Source organism: Procambarus clarkii, chromosome 14, assembly GCF_040958095.1.
Source record: "Procambarus clarkii isolate CNS0578487 chromosome 14, FALCON_Pclarkii_2.0, whole genome shotgun sequence".
Classification (NCBI taxonomy): Eukaryota; Metazoa; Arthropoda; class Malacostraca; order Decapoda; family Cambaridae; genus Procambarus; species Procambarus clarkii.
In genome coordinates, this window is record NC_091163.1 from 1,491,015 (window position 1) to 1,496,915 (window position 5,901).

A 5,901-nucleotide genomic window follows, 5' to 3' on the forward strand; every position below is an offset into this window, starting at 1 on the left:
AAATGTCTGAGATTTTTACTTAATCTAAGTTATATTGCATGGTGCTAATATGAATATTATACATGACTGTGTTTTTTCTTTTCTTTCTCTCTCTCTTTCTCCCTTTCTTTCTTTCTCTTTCTTTCCTTCTCTCTCTTTTTCTTTCTCTTTCTACATGAATATTATACTTGACTGTGTTTACATTCACTTGTAGATTTTTATTTTTAGTTAATTAGTCCTAAACTTTTGATTAATAGATTTTTATTATTAGTCATAGAAAAACTATAGTGTTATATGTATGCTCGGAAAATTTTACTTGTTTTAGTTTTAAGTAACAATAACTGCTTGTAACGTCAGACTGATCTCAGCATGACATGAATCACAGGCTGCTTGATCACAAAATCTATTGTGTTCACATATTGCATATATAGATTTTTATAGATTTTTAAATTTTTACTTTTATATTCTGTTATAGATATAGTCTATATATTTCGAGCTATTACATATATTTTGTTGTATTACTCATTCTTAATTAAATAAATATAATATTTTAATTCTCTTTTTGTACCCTATTTATTTATAATTTACACATACATATATAGGATGTCCATTTCTTTCTCAGATATGTCTTCTTTCTTTCTCTCCCTTTCTATTTCAGATATGAATTAAAAAATTATTATACCCTAATTTACCCTAAACGTTTTAATGTAGGTAATTAAAAAGATTATAAAAAAGTTTTTAGAAATGTTAATTATTTACGTTCTAAGGTCGTATATAAAAGTTCTCAAAAAACATTTTCTAAACGTAATTATAAACGTGCTGAAAACAATGAAATGTCGTTTTTGGGATGTTTTAAAAACGTGAAAATGTTTGCTGGGCAGCAGCCGGGAGGCTGCAGATTCTTTCGGGCTACACCGGGCAGACAAAACGACTGGAAACGTTTACTGGTACTGGTAAACTAAACTTGTACTGTCTAGCTGTCAGTACTTAATAACTTAATGACAAAGTCAAGAAAACAAGTATAAAGGTAAACGGTAAGTAAAATGACATGCACTTAGGCAATGCATAACTAGCAATAAATTGCTGATGGAACTAATCATAATACGAGTCCAAGATAAACTTAAAGGGAGAGGCATGAGGCCCGAAGACAGCGTCTAGGACATCCTAGCTGACTTTACTTAACTTAAAGGTGAAGCATAAGTTAAACAAACAATTGTAAACCAGTAAAGTAAAAACATGCAGCAAGAGCGATGTAAAACACGAGAAATTTGCTGAGGAAACTAAACGTAAATGCAGGGCCAGAATAAACTTAAAGCAAGAGGCAAGGGCCTGATCCCTGCAACTATCACATCCTAGCTGACTTTACATAATAACTTAAAGGCAAAGCAGAGATTAATCAAACATATATGTAAAACCAGCAAAGAAACACGCAGCTTGACACTGCATAAAATTCATTAATAAATTAAGGAAACTTATGGAAAATACAAGTTCATAAAAACTTAAAGCTAGAGGCCGGAGGCCTGTGACACAGCAGCTAGCATAACCTAGCTGACTTTACCTAATAACTTAAAGGCAATAAGCAAAAGTTAAACAAACCTAAATGTAAAACCAGCAAAAGAAAACATGCAGCTTGACACTGCATAAAATTCATTAATAAATTAAGGAAACTTATGGAAAAACAAGTCCATAAAACAAAGTTAGGGGCCAGAGGCCTGTGACACTGCAGCTATAGCCTAACCTAGCTGACTTTACCTAATAACTTATAGGCAATAAGCAAAAGTTAAACAACAAATGTAAACCAGCAAAGAAACATGCAGCTTGACACTGCATAAAATTCATTAATAAATTAAGGAAACTTATGGAAAATACAAGTCCATGAAAAACTTAAAGCTAAGGGGCGGAGGCCTGTGACACTGCAGCTAGCCTAACCTAGCTGACTTTACCTAATAACTTAAAGGCAATAAGCAAAAGTTAAAGGAACCTAAATGTAAAACCTGCAAAAGAAAACATGCAGCTTGACACTGCATTAAATTCATTAATAAATTAAGGAAACTTATGGAAAATACTAGTCCATGAAAACTTAAAGCTAGGGGCCAGAGGCCTGTGACACAGCAGCTAGCCTAACCTAGCTGACTTTACCTAATAACTTATAGGCAATAAGCAAAAGTTAAAACAAACCTAAATGTAAAACATGCAAAAGAAAACATGCAGCTTGACACTGCAGTAAATTCATTAATAAATTAAGGAAACTTATGGAAAATACAAGTCCATGAAAACTTAAAGCTAGGGGCCGGAGGCCTGTGACACAGCAGCTAGCCTAACCTAGCTGACTTTACCTAATAACTTAAAAGCGATAAGCAAAATGATAAACAAACATAATTGTAAACCAGTATATAATAAATAAATACACATGCAGCAAGACGCTGCATAATTTGCGGGAATAGTTAGCTGATGTAACTAAACGTAAAGGCAGGGCCAGTAATCTTAAAGCAAGAGGCAAGGGGGGGGGGGGTGCCGTACTCCGCGCCTATCATAGCCTAGCTGAGTTACTTGATAACTTAATGGCAAACAGTAGTTAAAACAATCACAATTGCAAAACCAGTAAGAGTAAATAATATGCAGCTTGACCCGTATAAATTGCAGTAATAAATTGCGGTAAATTAATGATACGCAATACCAAGATAATCTTAAAGTCAAAGGCATGAGGCTTTTAACTCAGGAACTAGCACAACCTAGGTTACTTTACTTAATAAATAACTCGATACAAGAAGCCAGAGTTTTAATAAGTTAATAAAACATGCACGGGGCAATGCATAAATTGTAATAATAAATTGCAGAGAGAAACAAATCGTAGTTGCAAGCCCAAGGAAGGTAACAGCAAGAGGCTTGGACCCGCATCACGGGTCCAAGATAAATAAATTGCGGATAAATAAATTGTGAGGCATAACACATTGTAACTGAAAGACAATAATATAATATTTTATATAGCCAGCGTTTAGAGTAGGGTAAAGCAACAGCACTAAATAGGAGCTGGCTTGAGCATTAAATGTCCTGGAACAACAATAACAGCACTACCCAATATATAAACATAGGCATGGGGCGAAAGCAAAGGTAAAATTACAGTAAATATTGTAGCGTGAGGAAGCACGCCATGACTAACAGTCAGACTGTAAAGAAGCACTTATATAAAGAACATAAATAATAATTAACGGCACAACAGAAGTCGCCCAAGCAGCATACCTCACGTCGACTGGGTGAGGGAGTTAAGGTACAGGGCTGAGCAGTTGGGGGAGGTGGGGTGGTGGACAGGCCTCCTCCCGATTGTGCTTCAAATAACAGCCACCTACTGGAGAAAAACCAGTGCCCCATAACACCGAGGGTCACCTCCCCCTCTAGGACCACTGCACCTGCATTTGGTCACCAAGGCTGAACCAACAGGCGTGCTTCAGGGCACGCGCGCCAACACAGAGACAAACACTGGTCCGGCGCACCAACAACACAAACACTGGTCCGGCGCACCAACAACACAAACACGGTCCGGCATGCCAACAACACAAACACTACCTTAAATGTTGAGAAGGGCAGGACGCCCCTGACGAGTCGCTCCGAGTCATTGTCGATAGGAACTGGTGTAGGGTCCATGCTGGGGGAACAGTTGAGCAGGCTAAACTTCTGTGTTTACGACTCGCTGAGCAGCAGTGAGCAGCGTTTTGTAAGAGAGCAGCTGCTGGCTTGTCGGGAAGAGGGCCACACAGTCTCCGTCCAGGTTTATATAACCTCGGCTCGTTGCGCGCGCAGCTTGGGGCGGTTAAAGTCAGCTTCCAGACATACGTTTTCTCTTCTACGCAGAAAACCCACCGTTTTTGGGAAAAACAGTGTTCTTAAATTGTGTTGAGAAAAAATCAGAAAAAATGAAAAAAGGGGGGGGGGAAACAGCAGAAAAAAACAAAAATACAATTTGGTCAACAAACAGCATTGTTTAAAATCGTAGACATGGGTTGATATTTTGGGGGCGAGGTAGGTTACATGGAGTTTATTAGGTAGTACTTAGTTGTTATCTTAAACTGGTTAGGAGATGTACAGTCTTTAACATAATTGGGAAGGTCATTCCACATTCGAGGTCCCTTGATTTGTAAAGCATTTCTAGTTTGATTAAGTCATACTCTTGGAATATCAAATAGGTATTTGTTTCTGGTGTGGTGCTTAGGGGATCTGTTACAACCTTCTAGGAAGCTTTTAGGTCAGGATTGACATTACAGTTCAGCGTTTTATATATATAAAGTACACATGAGAGATTGTGCAGTGACTTAATATCTAACATATTCAGAGATTTGAGTAAGGGTACCGAGTGATGTCTGGGGCCAGAGTTGGATATTGTCCTAATAGCAGCTTTGTGTTGAGTAATTAGAGGACGTAAATGATTTTGGGTTACCTGGTTGATACCTGGTTGATGGGGTTCTGGGAGTTCTTCTACTCCCCAAGCCTGGCCCGAGGCCAGATTTAACTTGTGAGAGTTTGGTCCACCAGGCTGTTGCTTGGGGCGGCCCGCAGGCCCACATACCCACAACAGTCAGGTTGGTCCGGCACTCCTTTAAGGAAACAATCTAGTTTCCTCTTGAAGATGTCCACTGTTGTTCCTGTAGACAACCCCAAGCTTGGGGTAGTAGAACCCTAAGCACAAACACCATAGTTGAGATCAGGATAGATGAGAGAATAATAGAGTGTCACCAGGGCAGGGTGAGGTACATAATATCTGATCTTAGAAAGAATGCCAAGAGTTTTTTAAACTTTTTTTGATATATTTAGAATGTGTCCCTGGAAATTCAGCTTATGGTCAATGAGATCGCCAAGGAATTTGCCATCTACTTTGTTACAAATTTGGGTATTGTTAATCCTGAGATTTATTTGATTTGAGGATTTATTGCCAAACAAAATATAAAAAGTTTTGTCAATATTGAGGGTGAGTTTGTTGGCAGTTAGCCAGTGATGGACTTTATTTAGCTCAGTATTCACTGTGACATTTAGAGCAAGAGGGTCCGGACTGGAGTAAATGAAGGTCGTGTCGTCAGCAAATAGAATGGTTTGAGATGTTGGGAGGCATTTGGAAGGTCATTAATGTAGATGAGAAAGAGGACAGGGCCAAGTATGCTGGCCTGGGGAACACCAATGTTGATGGGTAGGGTGGGAGAAATTGATTTCTCCCACCCTATAGTGGCATACCTCTGAACTTTTTCCAGCTTCGTCTTGTGCTTGACTAGATACCGGTTCCATGCTGGGGCTGCATACTCCAAGATTGGCCTTACATATGTGGTATACAAGGTTCTGATGGATTCCTTACACAGGTTTTTTAAAGCAGTTCTGATGTTAGCCAGCCTCGCATAGGCCGCTGATGTTATTCTTCTGATGTGGGCTTCAGGAGACAGGTTTGTTGTGATATCAACTCCTAGTTCTTTCTCTCTGTCCGTTTCGTGAAGGACTTCATCTCCCATTCTGTATGTGTGTGTGTGTGTGTGTGTACTCACCTAGTTGTATTCACCTAGTTGTATTTGCGGGGGTTGAGCTCTGGCTCTTTGGTCCCGCCTCTCAACCGTCAATCAACAGGTGTACAGATTCCTGAGCCTATTGGGCTCTATCATATCTACACTTGAAACTGTGTATGGAGTCAGCCTCCACCACATCCCTTCCTAATGCAGGAAGTGATGTGAAACACACACACACATCTGTGTGTGTGTGTGTAGGGATGAAACACACACACTGTTTATGTTACTGTCAAATAGGGTAGGATTGCTGCACAATATCGTCTTTACTTTAACCATACACACTGCACAATATCATCTTCACTGTAACCATATACAATGCACAATATCGTCTTCACTGTAACCATAATAATCTCTTCCAACACCAAGTGCTTAACATTTAATA